The 13530-nt window shown below is 46.4% G+C and overlaps 1 protein-coding gene across 1 annotated transcript in view; it reads left to right on the forward strand.

The window, feature by feature from the left end:
- The window catches only part of SYCP2 (synaptonemal complex protein 2), a 162624-nt gene that overhangs the window by 36732 nt on the left and 112362 nt on the right, over window positions 1-13530 (forward strand). The gene's annotated exons all lie outside the window — the stretch shown is intronic.

The following is a 13530-nucleotide window of genomic DNA, read 5'->3' on the forward strand; positions in this document are numbered from 1 at the left end:
AAACCTGAGAGTGTGCACTTCCAGCTCATATCCATTATATAACTATAGATGGCATATGCTTTGGTAAATACCTGGAAAAAAATAAAATTGTACCTGTATCCAAATATATATGGACCTGACTGTAGGTCCAGAACACTCTTTTGTTAACAGGATTCTCAGGAAACTGACCACTCTCAAGTATATGTGAAGTGTACCAAACCGCTTTTGCTAAAGCTGCTGTACCTCCCAATAGGATTCAAAGTTTTCCCATTTTGTTAGACAGGGGCACGTTTAAAGTATAATTTCAGGATTGTAATAAAAAATACTATTATGGGCTATCTGCGGCAGAGAGCCTGACAATGGGGAGCAGGTCTGCGCAGCATCTAAGGTCTGTGTGGGAGCCAGCTCGGTAGGAAGGGGGTGGGGAAAGCCATACATGGTTTGCACTAAAATCGTACACTTTAAAATGATAGTTAAAGCTACATCCTAACATTCCCTCCTCCCTGCTCCCACCTATCCTGCATATCTATATAAAAAATGTATGCTTGCCTTTTTTTTAAACTGGTCTGGTCATGTGATTCAGCAGCTCCGGCTTCCCTGTTTAAGGGAGTGTTAGTTAACAACTGTGAATTGTCGGAGCCGTGACATCACCCATAAGCTCCCATGGCCCAGCCATTGTCGGCGCTCCTTCCTCTTCCATGCAGGAGCTGCTCACTGACACAGGGGAGCTGAAGCTGCAGGATCACGTAACCGGAGCAAAGCAGATTAAAAATAGGTTAGTGCACAGATCTTTTCTATATAGGGTGTGCTGGATAGGTAGGAGGAGGGGGAGGAAATATCTTTTGTTGGTTAAAAAAAAAAAAGAAAGATTTTTATTGAATAGAACACAAGGCATTACATGGTTCAGTTCCATAGGATGCAATCAATGAAAGACAGGGGTTTCAATCCTCATAGCATTACATGAATGATAGTAACTGTATAGCCAACTCATCTAGCAAGTGACTGAGAAGCATTGCATAACATCCTAAATTCCAAGCTCTCTTGGAAGGGAAAGTGCAAACAATCAAACAGAACAACAAGCAGAAAAGAAGAAAAATAAAATAACATTAAAAAGAAAAGGTCAGTTCAACTGGTAGTGTACAGCCATTACATTGTGTTGTAAAGAAAAGGCAAGTCACTTCTGACAGGTCACCCATAGTCTCATATGGTCATCTGAAGTCAGTGCAGGAAACCACCTATCCCATCAGTAACCTATCTAGAGCCATCTGCGGGGGTGCCACCTCTGGGGAGTTCAACCAACTCTGCCAGAAGCTTATACATTTTTTAGGTGATTTCCTATGATGGTAGGTGTTTTTTTCTCGGATGAGGATGGTATTAACCATTTGGATCCACTGTGTCTCCTTTGGGACCTGTGCCAAAAGCCAAAGTCGGGCAATCAGATTCCTAGCTAGGTATAAGAGCCTCGTGAGGGCGATGCACACCGGAGGGGGGTACAGTTCCTTATCGAGACTCCCCAACAGACACGTCAACTTGTCCACCGCTAGCTGCACCTGGTATATATTGTTAATTTTGGTGACAATTCTGTTCCAATATCACACCAGCTTGGGGCATCTCCAGAGCATATGGATGAGGTCACCCTGATGAGCCTGACATTTTGGACATATGGAAGTCTCTCGTCTATCCCATTTATGTAGCTGTACAGGTGTACGGTATACTTGGTGCAATATAAACAGGTGTGACAGCCTCTGCACCGCAGACACCGAAACCAATGGTCCCACTCCAAGAATCTGATCCCACTCTTCACCATCAATGGGACCAACCTCTCGTTCCCACCCCTCTCTGAAAGGTAAAAGGTCAGGGGCTTGTACAAGTGATAGTAGATGGGTATAAATTCTAGGGATGATACCTTTTTTCTTAGGGTCTGTATATATGGATTTCAGAAATGCGGAGTCCTCTAGCTTCAAGTTAGATTGTCTACACTGGCAACGCAGTAGCTGTATATATTGGTAATGATGACCTTTCAGTCCTGGGAATTCCCGCAGAAGTTGAAGATACGGTTTTAGGACAGATAATTTAGCACTTGATTGAGGAATCTAATCCCCTCCCTTTCCCAGATTGGATGTTTAGCAACCTTAGCTAAATCTGTGTAAAAGAAGTTCTGCCAAATGGGCGTTTGACAGAAAAACCCAGTCAGTCCAACTGTATTCTTGACCCTTTTCCAGATTTTCATTAGCAGCTGAACTGTGGGACAATTAAATGGGACCCTAGGGAGCCTATTTCCATATTGTATAGGGCAGTGTAGCCTGTATCAGGGCCAAGGAGTAGATCCCTAGAAGAGTCTGTAACCGTCGCAAGATCCCAACCTGTGAAGTGTTGTAATTGGGCTGCAAAATAGTACATTTGTGGGTGCAGAACAGCCATTCCACCCTGATCTTTGGGAAGTTGCAGAGTGGCAAGCTTAATGCGTGCCACTCCACCTCTCCAGGTAAGAGCCCTGAACTGTGAGTCTATACATTGGAACCAATACTGTGGTATCCAGATCAGGGCATTGTGCAAAATGTACAGTAGTTGCGGGGCCCAAATCATCTTTATGAGATTTACATGTCCAGTTACTGACAGTGGTAACCTACATCAACTGGCATGTTTGTGTTGGAACTTTTGAAGTATTGGTTTTAGATTTAAAGTTATATATTCCCATGGGTCCCCAGTTACCACTATACCCAAATATCTGAATGAAGTGACTACCTGTATGTGAGATACATCTTCCGGCAGAGGGGTCCAATGGGAGAAGAGCCAACTTGTGCCAGTTTATGGCAAAGCCCGACAGCTGCCCAAACTGATCGATTAGGCGCATCACTGCCCTCAAGGAGTCCCCAGTATCTCTCAGGTACAGCAGAGTGTCATCTGCATACAGGGAGATTCCGTCCTCTCTCTGTCCCCTACGGACCTCGATGTTGGGGGAGGCCCGCACCATAGCCGCCAGGGGTTTCAATGCAAGGGCAAACAGCAGGGGTGACAATGGGCACCCCTGCCGTGTCCCACGAAACAAAGGAAGAGGCTCCGACAAGGTATCGTTAATCCTTATCCTCGCCGTTGGGGCAACATATAGAAGTTTCACCCAACATATGAATCTGTCACCTAGACCGAATCGATGCAGAACCTCCCACAAATAGTTCCACTCCATGCTGTCAAAAGCTTTGGCAGCGTCGAGGGAAAATATAGCCCTGTTACCCAGGTTATCTACTGGGAATTGAGTTTTTAGGAACAATCTGCGGATGTTCAATGCAGTAGATCGGGTAGGAATGAAGCCAGACTGGTCGTGATGGACCAAGTCTGCCACAATCCCCGATAGTCTAGTGGCCAACACCCGTGCTAGTAATTTGACGTCTGCTTTGAGCAGTGAGATAGGCCTATAAGAGTCAGGCTGTAGTAGGTCCTTGCCAGTCTTTGGGATAACTACTATGATAGCCTCATTCATAGAGGTGGGTAAGCCACCATCCTGAAGGGCATCATTTAGGGTTTTTAGCAGGGTGGGCAGAAGAGTAACCCCGTATTTCACGTATGTTTCCGTGGGTAGGCCGTCAGCTCCCGGTGATTTATTATTGGCCATCTGTGCCACTGTGTCAGAAACCATGAATCAGACTGATACAGAAGTACAGTTAAATCACACTTGTTTAATAATAATAAAAAAGGTCAACAGAGTAAATGTAGTCAAAATATAGCCAGAGTTCAGGAACCGGAACGGATAGTCAGACAAGCTAAAACGTTAGGGAGTCAGAGATGAGCGTAGTAGAACAGCAAGCAGGATCTGGAGCCAGAAGGAATGTCAGCCAAGCAAGTCTGTAAAAGGAACACAGGAGAGCGTCTCTAGAGATGACCAAGGTGAAGGCAGAGATCATCTGGACTAGACGGCTTAAGTAGGCAGGACTGACGAGCAGGATATCATCAACAGGTGAGTCAATGTGGAGAGATAGGAGCTGGCAATTAGCCGACAGCTGAGCGGCCAGCTTTGAGAGGGAAGAGCTGAGCCCAGCCCTGACAGTACCCCCTCCTCAATGACCCCTCCCCCTCAGAGGACCACCAGGCTTGAGGGGAAAACGTCTATGGAAATCATGGAGGTGGACAGGGGCATGTATGTCCGAGGATGAGACCCAAGAGAGTTCCTCCGGACCGTACCCTTTCCAATGCACCAGGTACTGTATGCACCCACTGAACCTATGGGAGCCAACAATGGACTGTACTTCATACTCCTCATGGTTCTCAACCTGTACAGGGTGAGGACGAGGCACCGAGGTGGTAAAGCGGTTGCAGACCAAAGGTTTTAATAAGGAGACATGAAATACATTTGAAATGCGTAAGCCACTGGGTTAATCCTGCAAAGAATACGGAAAGGCCCAATAAACCGAAATGCGAACTTCAGAGAGGGAACACGAAGTCTGAGGTTGCAAGATGACAGCCAGATCCTGTCCCCAATCTGGTAGGAAGGTGCAGGCAGGCGTCTACGGTTAGCATGGAGTCTGTACCTATCATTAGCATGTTGCAAAACCTCCTGGGCTTGTGCCCAAGTGGAATGAAGACCACGGAGATGCTCCTCTAATGCAGGAATACTCTGCGGAACAAATGAGTCAGGCAACATGGAAGGTTGGAAACCATAGTTCGCCATAAACGGGGACAATCGGGAAGCAGAATTCAAGGCACTATTGTGAGCAAACTCTGCCCACGGTAAGAGGTCTGACCAGTGGTTATGATGGCCACATTAGACTGCGGGTGATACGCAGAGGTGTAAGCAAGCTGAATTCCCAACTGTGCACAAAAGGCTTGCCAGAACCGGACACAAACTGACTACCCCTGTCTGAGACAATCACCTTGGGTAGCCAATGTAAGCGAAAGATCTCCCGAGCAAAAATGGAAGCCAGTTCCTTAGAAGCGGGCAACTTCTTAAGTGGAATACAATGGGACATTTTCGAGAACCGGTCAACCACCATAAGGATAACTGTGTTGCCCTGGGAGTTGGGTAATTCCACAATGAAATCCATAGAAAGGTGGGTAAAGGGCCTCTAACTATTGGGTATGGGTTGTAGGATGCCCACTGGAAGGGATCGTGGAGTCTTACTCTAAGCACACACAACACAGGCAGCTACGAAGGCGGTTACATCAGCACGTAGACTAGGCCACCAGAATTGTTGGGAAATGGCCCAAAAGAGTTGATTCTTCCCAGGGTGGCCAGCAGCCTTGGGAGAATGGTAAGTCTGGAGCACGGCAGTATGGAGACTCTCTGGGACAAAGCAGCGGTCACAAGGTTTCTCAAGAGGAGCATGGACCTGAGCAGCAAGAATTTTGACACCCAAAGGAGAAGTGAGACTGGTGCGAACCGTAGCCAGAATACGATCAGGAGAAATCACAGGAACCGGAACCGACTCCATCTTTGGAAGTGGAGGAAAATTGTCGTGACAAGGCGTCAGCCCTTACATTCTTAGTACCGGGTAAGAATGAGACAATGTAATTGAAATTTCACAAGAAAAGAGCCCATCGCGCCCTTCTGGGAGAGGGGCTTTTAGCCTCAGACAAGAATGTGAGATTCCTATGATCAGTAAGAATGAGAACCGGCACAGTGGTACCTTCGAGGAGATGTCTCCATTCTTTCAGGGCTAAAATGATCGCCAACAGCTCTCTGTCACCAATCATGTAATTGCACTCCGCAGGTGACAATTTCTTGGAAAAGTAGCCACAAGGATGCATAGTACTTTAAGAGGTAGGACGTTGAGACAGAAGGGCGCCAACTCTAGTCTCAGAAGCATCAACCTCAAGGATAAAAGGATAAAAACATAGGATCAGGATGTGCCAACACAGAAGCAGAAACAAAGGCAGCCTTGAGACTCTAAAAGGCCTTAATGGACTCCGGAGACCAACTCTGTGGGTTACCAACCTTTCTGGTCATATCAGTCGGGCTTGAACAGAGACGAGAAGTTATGAATAAACTTCCGAGAATAGTTGGCAAAGCCAAGAAAATGCTGCAGAGGATGTAAACCCATGGGTCAGGGCCACTGTAGGACTGCTGAAAGTTTCTCTGGGTCCATCGAAAAACCAGCAGTGGAAATGACAGGTAAGTCACTGTGAAGAGATAGCAGCTGGCAACTAGCTGACAGCTGAGCGGCCAGCTTTGAGCAGGAAGGGCTGAGCCCAGCCCTGACGCACTGCTAAAGACAGTTCCTCAAGTGTTAATGGGTCATTAAGTGCAGCAAGGCCCTGCCTCGATATAGGTGGAAGGGAGCATTGGTCTAAAAAATGACCCAGCTCCTCCTGTGTGGGATGCATTTTAGACGTGTACAAATCCCGAAAGACGTGAAAATACTTCAGGAATTCGGGTCTGGTCAACTACCATTTCCCCCTCTACATTTTAGATGTTCACCTCTATATTGGTCATTCCCTGTTGGGTGTTAGCTATCATTGTTAGCAAGTGTCCTGTATTTTTCCTCCTCATTAAAGTATTTTTGCTGCAGAAACATATGACTCTTCTGGCTTGGCGGCCTCACTCATTACCAGGTTCTCCCACTCTTTGGTTTTAGTTTTAATGGCGGTAATCTGCGTGAAAAATAAGGCCCTCAGATGAGCCTTCAGGGCATCCCAAACCACCGTAGATTTAGTTGTGCCCTGATTAAAGTGATGGAATTCTGTGAGAGCTTTGGGAATGGGATCAGATTCTGGAAAAACAGCCCCCTCACATTCCACAAAATCAAAGTACGCACATTAGACATACAGTGGGGACGGAAAGTATTCAGACACCCTAAAATTTTACTCTTTGTTATATTGCAGCCATTTGCTAAAATCATTTAAGTTATTTTTTTTTCCTCATCAATGTACACACAGCACCCCATATTGACAGAAAAACAGAATTGTTGACATTTTTGCAGATTAATTAAAAAAGAAAAATTGAAATATCACATGGTCCTAAGTATTCAGACCCTTTGCTCAGTATTTAGTAGAAGCACCCTTTTGATCTAATACAGCCATGAGTCTTTTTGGGAAAGATGCAACAAGTTTTTCACACCTGGAATTGGTGATCCTCTGCCATTCCTCCTTGCAGATCCTCTCCAGTTCTGTCAGGTTGGATGGTAAACGTTGGTGGACAGCCATTTTTAGGTCTCTCCAGAGATGCTCAATTGGGTTTAAGTCAGGGCTCTGGCTGGGCCATTCAAGAACAGTCACAGAGTTGTTGTGAAGCCACTCCTTCGTTATTTTAGCAGTGTGCTTAGGGTCATTGTCTTGTTGGAAGGTAAACCTTCGGCCCAGTCTGAGGTCCTGAGCACTCTGGAGAAGGTTTTCGTCCAGGATATCCCTGTACTTGGCCGCATTCATCTTTCCCTCGATTGCAACCAGTCGTCCTGTCCCTGCAGCTGAAAAACACCCCCACAGCATGATGCTGCCACCACCATGCTTCACCTGGACAGGTGATGAGCAGTGCCTGGTTTTCTCCACACATACCGCTTAGAATTAAGGCCAAAAAGTTATATCTTGGTCTCATCAGACCAGAGAATCTTATTTCTCACCATCTTGGAGTCCTTCAGGTGTTTTTTTAGCGAACTCCATGTGGGCTTTCATGTGTCTTGCACTGAGGAGAGGCTTCCGTCGGGCCACTCTGCCATAAAGCCCCGACTGGTGGAGGGCTGCAGTGATGGTTGACTTTCTACAACTTTCCCCCGACTGCATCTCTGGAGCTCAGCCACAGTGATCTTTGGGTTCTTTTTTTACCTCTCTCACCAAGGCTCTTCTCTCCCAATAGCTCAGTTTGGCCGGACGGCCAGCTCTAGGAAGGGTTATGGTCGTCCAAAACGTCTTCCATTTAAGGATTATGGAGGCCACTGTGCTCTTAGGAACCTTAAGTGCAGCAGAATTTTTTTGTAACCTTGGCCAGATCTGTGCCTTGCCACAATTCTGTCTCTGAGCTCTTCAGGCAGTTCCTCATGATTCTCATTTGCTCTGACATGCACTGTGAGCTGTAAGGTCTTGTATAGACAGGAGTGTGGCTTTCCTAATCAAGTCCAATCAGTATAATCAAACACAGCTGGACTCAAATGAAGGTGTAGAACCATCTCAAGGATGATCAGAAGAAATGGACAGCACATGAGTTAAATACAGCAAAGGGTCTGAATACTTAGGACCATGTGATATTTCAGTTTTTCTTTTTTAATAAATCTGCAAAAATGTCAACAATTCTGTGTTTTTCTGTCAATATGGGGTGCTGTGTGTACATTAATGAGGAAAAAAAAATGAACTTAAATGATTTTAGCAAATGGCTGCAATATGACAGAGTGAAAAATGTAAGGGGGTCTGAATACTTTCCGTCCCCACTGTATAACAACAAACTGGTGAGAAACTTGTAGGGGCATTTTCAGGTGCAGGAAGTCGTCAGGGGACTCCACTTAGTAACTGCAAGCAAAAGGGTTCCCCAGACTATGACCAGGTGAATGGGTGGCAGTGTCTGCCACAAAAAAGTATTCCCAGTTGGACAAACACAAAAAAAGAAATAGGAGAACAAAACGTTCACACCGCAACCAGCAGGGGTCAGTGGTGGTAAAAAAAAAAGGAAAACAAGTAACGAAAACGGTAAAAAGAAATAGGAAAAAAAGATCTTTGCATCCTTTAAGCAATTAAGGAGCCCGGTAACATAGCATGTCCATGCAGGACGATGTTCGAAGGGACTTGCGAATCCAAGTCATTGGTGAAATGTAGTGTGAACAACTGTTTTCCTCTCCGCCTGAAAGGAAGGATTGAGAAAAGAAAAAAAAAGGGCAGTGTGCTCAAATCTACTCTTAGGGTATCCACATTTAGCAGTAGCAGGTAGTAAAAGGTAAAACGCAATTAAGCCATGGGTGCTGGTGCTTTTTTAAAGGTGTGCTTCATACGATCCAGTCAGTTGGATGCATTAGCAGGGGTATCAAAAAATTGCATCTCGCCATTTGCAGCGATTCTACGCTTGGCAGGATACAACACAGCATATGCGTCATCATATTTGCAGACGCTTCTTAACCTCAGTAAACTTGGCTCTGCGGCACTGTAATTCAGCAGAGAGATCAGGGTAGAAAGATATGCGAAAGTTATCCATCTTCATAAGGGCTTCTCTGGTTCTGGCCTGTTTATAGTATGGCATCCTGGTCCTTGAAATTAAGCAATTTAAATAGGAATGGTCTAGGAGGCTCTCCAGGTTTAGGTGGCCTGGGTGGGACTCTGTGAGCCCTTTCCACAGCAAACATGGGGGAGAAGGATTCTTTGCCAAATGTGTTAAGGAGCCAGTTTTTCATAGGTGCCACAGGGTTTTCCCCAAACCTTCTCCGGTATGCCCACTGCACGGACATTATTGCGTCTTGAGTGGCCTGTGATAATCGATTGCATATGGCGGACTTCTCTCTGCAATGGCACAACATCATCCTCCACATTACTCACCCTGTCCTCAAGGGCTGCAGTGCGGTCACGCAGTTTCTGCATATCCTATCTAACTAGATTCGGCTCTAGTTTCACCCCTTTAATCTCGGTAGTCAGGGTAGTGACAGACATGTTGCAGGAGGTGACTGCTGCAAAAATGTCTCAAGGGTCGGTTCAGGGGCATGCAGCTCCTGGTCTGCCAGAGCCCTGACAGTGTTATCTGGGGCTGGTGTACTCACTGTGTCCCATGATGAGGTAGGCTCTGAGTCCTCTGACCATGCTGTCTCCGGATCTTCTGGAAGGGTTTCCTGGTCAGTGAGTTCCAGGAGAAGGGAATGCGTTTTGGGCAGGTTTCCCAGAGAGCCGCTGAACATCCTCTTGGCCACCTCCTTAGTTGAACGCTGGGATTAGGCGCCATCATGCCCGCCATGCTCTGCTGCAGACTGAGAGACCAGAGACTCTAGTGTGAAGTGGAACCACCATTTTACTATAAATTTTCTAGATTTTGTGAAATTGTGGTCTAGGAAATAATACTAGCACAATAGCACCCCTCCTAAAGTGGTTGTAAACCCTCCCACACAACTTTACTGTATGGTAATCCTCATAAAAAACACTAATGATTGCTGCTGGCAAATGTCTCCTTACCTGTTTTAGTTTTGCTGTGATCTGTCCTGTTGGGTTTACTGACGTCACCGTTGCATGCGCTTTCCTTCCCCTCATTCATGGCACACTCTCTGTGAGGTCCATCCATTGACAGGGTGCCGTGAATGGGATTTCCTCTCCCAGCAGCACACCTCTGACTGCCCTCTCCTCGCGAGACTGCAGAGTTTCTCCTGCATCCTGGAACTCCCCATGTCCTTGTGACGTCACATGGGGAGTAAACCTACTGCATCCGAGAGCGCAATCAGGACAGGAGAGCTGGAGCAGGACTGACAGGCATGCATATACCCAGAACGGGTATATATAAAAGCACAAAAAAATGTATATAAAAGTGTAGCGCTATTGTGCCAAATAGACAATAAATATATTATTACATGCACAAATGTGATGAAGAAAAAATATATATAAAAAATGCAAAATAAAGTCTCTGGTGATCTTCAAGTGTCACTTATGTACAATGATTGTTCATAGTCCAAACTTGAATGAAACGGTCCTGTTCACTACGTGAGTAACCAATATAGAAAACTAATGTGATGGGACCACCACCCAGATGAAATGCAGGCTTACCAAAAGGGTTGGACTCAAAAGAACATATGCTCTATGAGTCAGACGGGCTTATATTGCCAACCGGCAATGGAGGAAGGACCTTTAAAGTCAATGACGATGGAACTCCAGAGGCATCGAAGCTTTAAGAGAATCTTCTTCTTATAGGTGGTTACCCGTCTCAAGAGAATGGCCCATAAAAAATAAAAAGCGGCCACATAGCATAATTCCGTAAGTAAAACACTTACATTTTATGCAGTAAAAAAGCACTTAGTATAAAATCGTGGCGGCAGTGGAGTCTCCCGATGCGTTTCATCTCACTAGACTTCGTTTTTTGTCTATATGGTTATTTGGCACAATAGCGCTACACTTTTATATACCTGTTCCCTTGAACAAAATATTCTGTTTGTTGTGTCAGCTGCTAAATTGTTGAGCAAGCGCAGGGTTAATTTTTTGTTTGCACAAAAAAATGTAACATGCCGGGTATGAGTGGCGATGCAGTAATGTCAGATCACGCATACGTGAGATTATGGCGAGAAACGTGAAAGGGCGGAAATGATATTCTACACAGATTCAAGATGACAGTACTAAAGATGGCGCCGCCCTATCCCGCCCTATTGTTGTATTTACTTTTATTATTAACCACTTGCCGACCGCTGCACGCCGATATACGTCAGCACAATGGCAGCGGTGAGCAAGTGGGTGTACCTGTACGTCCCCTTTAAGAGTCGGGGATAGCATGCGTGCGTGCCCGCTGCGTACAGCATGACTGTGCCCGCGGGACCAGCGGACTCCATGTCTGCCGGTCTCCCGGCGATCGTGTCACGGAGCCTCGGAACGGGGAAGTGCCTATGTAAACAAGGCATTTCCCTGTTCTGGCTTGTGTAATGACAGATCACCGCTCCCTCTCATCGAGAGCGGTGATCGCTGTCATGTGACTTGAAGCACACCCCCCCAGAGTTAGAATCACTCCCTAGGACACACTTAACCCCTTCATCGCCCCCTAGTGGTTAACCTCTTCACTGCCAGTGTCATTTACACAGTAATCAGTGCATTTTTTATAGCACTGATCACTGTATAAATGTTTACACACACAGATCCCGGTTCTCCATCTGTCAGCAGTGATTGCGGGAGCCCGGCGGTGATCGTGACCACCGGGCACACTCACATCGGCTCCAGGGGCGAGCAGCAGCACGCGCGTGCCCCTAGTGGCCACAGGGCGAAGCAACATAACATAATATTGTTTCACCATGGCATTCTGCTGCAGTACAAGCAAGTGGTTAAGGCCTCTGAGTCTCAAGGCTGCCTTTGTTTCTGCTTCTGTGTTGGCACATCCTGATCCTATGTTACCTTTTATCCTTGAGGTTGATGCTTCTGAGACTGGAGTTGGCGCCCTTCTGTCTCAATGTCCTACCTCTGAGAGCGCTATGCATCCTTGTGGCTACTTTTCCAAGAAATTGTCACCTGCGGAGTGCAATTACGAAATTGGTGACAGAGAGCTGTTGGCGATCATTTTAGCCCTGAAAGAAAGGAGACATCTCCATGAAGGTACCACTGTGCTGGTTCTCATTCTTACTGACCATAAGAATGTTACATTCTTGTCTGAGGCTAAACGCCTCTCTCCCAGAAGGGCGCGATGGGCTCTTTTCTTGTCAAGTTTCAATTACATTGTCTCATTCTTACCCGGTACTAAGAATGTAAGGGCTGACGCCTTGTCACGACAATTTTCCTCCACTTCCAAGTTGGAGTTGGTTCCGGTTCCTGTGATTCCTCCTGATCGTATTCTGGCTACGGTTCGCACCAGTCTCACTTCTCCTTTGGGTGACAAAATTCTGCTGCTCAGGTCCATGCTCCTCCTGAGAAACCTTGTGACAGTTGCTTTGTCCCAGAGAGTCCCCGTACTGCCGTGCTCCAGACTTGCCATTCTCCCAAGGCTGCTGGCCACCCTGGGAAGAATCAACTCTTTTGGGCCATTTCCCAACAATTCTGGTGGCCTAGTCTATGTGCTGATGTAACTGCCTTCGTAGCCGGCTGTTCTGTGTGTGCTCAGAGTAAGACTTCATGACCTCTTCCAGTGGGTCTCCTACAACCCATACCCAATGGAGAGCCACCTGTCTATGGATTTTATTGTTGAGTTACCCAACTCCCAGGGCAACACAGTTATCCTTATGGTGGTTGACCGGTTCTCAAAAATGTCTCATTGTTTTCCACTTAAGAAGTTGCCCACTTCTAAGGAACTGGCTTCTATTTTTGCTTGGGAGATCTTTCGCTTACATGGGCTATCCAAGGTGATTGTCTCGGACAGGGCTAGCCAGTTTATGTCCTGGTTCTGGCAAGCCTTTTGTGCACAGTTGGGAATTCAGCTTGCTTTTTCCTCTGCGTATCACCCGCAGTCTAATGGGGCCGCAGAATGAGCCAATCAGTCCTTGGAGCAATTCCTACGTTGCTATATTTCTGACCATCATAACAACTGGTTAGACCTATTACCGTGGGCAGTTTGCTCACAATAGTGTCTTGAATTCTGCTTCTTGATTATTCCCGTTGATGGCGAACTATGGTTTCCAACCTTCCATGTTGCTTGACTCATTTGTTCCGCAGAGTATTCCTGCGTTAGAGGAGCATCTCCGTGGTCTTCGTTCCATTTGGGCACAAGTCCAGGAGGCTTTGCAACATGCTAATGCTAGGTACAGACTCCATGCTGACCGCAGACACCTGGCCGCGCTTTCCTACCAGGTTGGGGACAGGGTCTGGCTGTCATCTCGCAACCTCTGACTTTGCGTTCCCTCACTGAAGTTCGCACCTCAGTTTATTGGGCCTTTCTGTATTCTTTGCAGGATTAACCCAGTGACTTGCGCATTAGACCTTCCTTCTAACATGCGTATTTCGAATGTATTTCATGTCTCCTTATTAAAACCTTTGGTCTGCAAC

The sequence above is a fragment of the Aquarana catesbeiana genome, linkage group LG12 (assembly GCF_042186555.1).
Source record: "Aquarana catesbeiana isolate 2022-GZ linkage group LG12, ASM4218655v1, whole genome shotgun sequence".
NCBI lineage: Eukaryota > Metazoa > Chordata > Amphibia > Anura > Ranidae > Aquarana > Aquarana catesbeiana.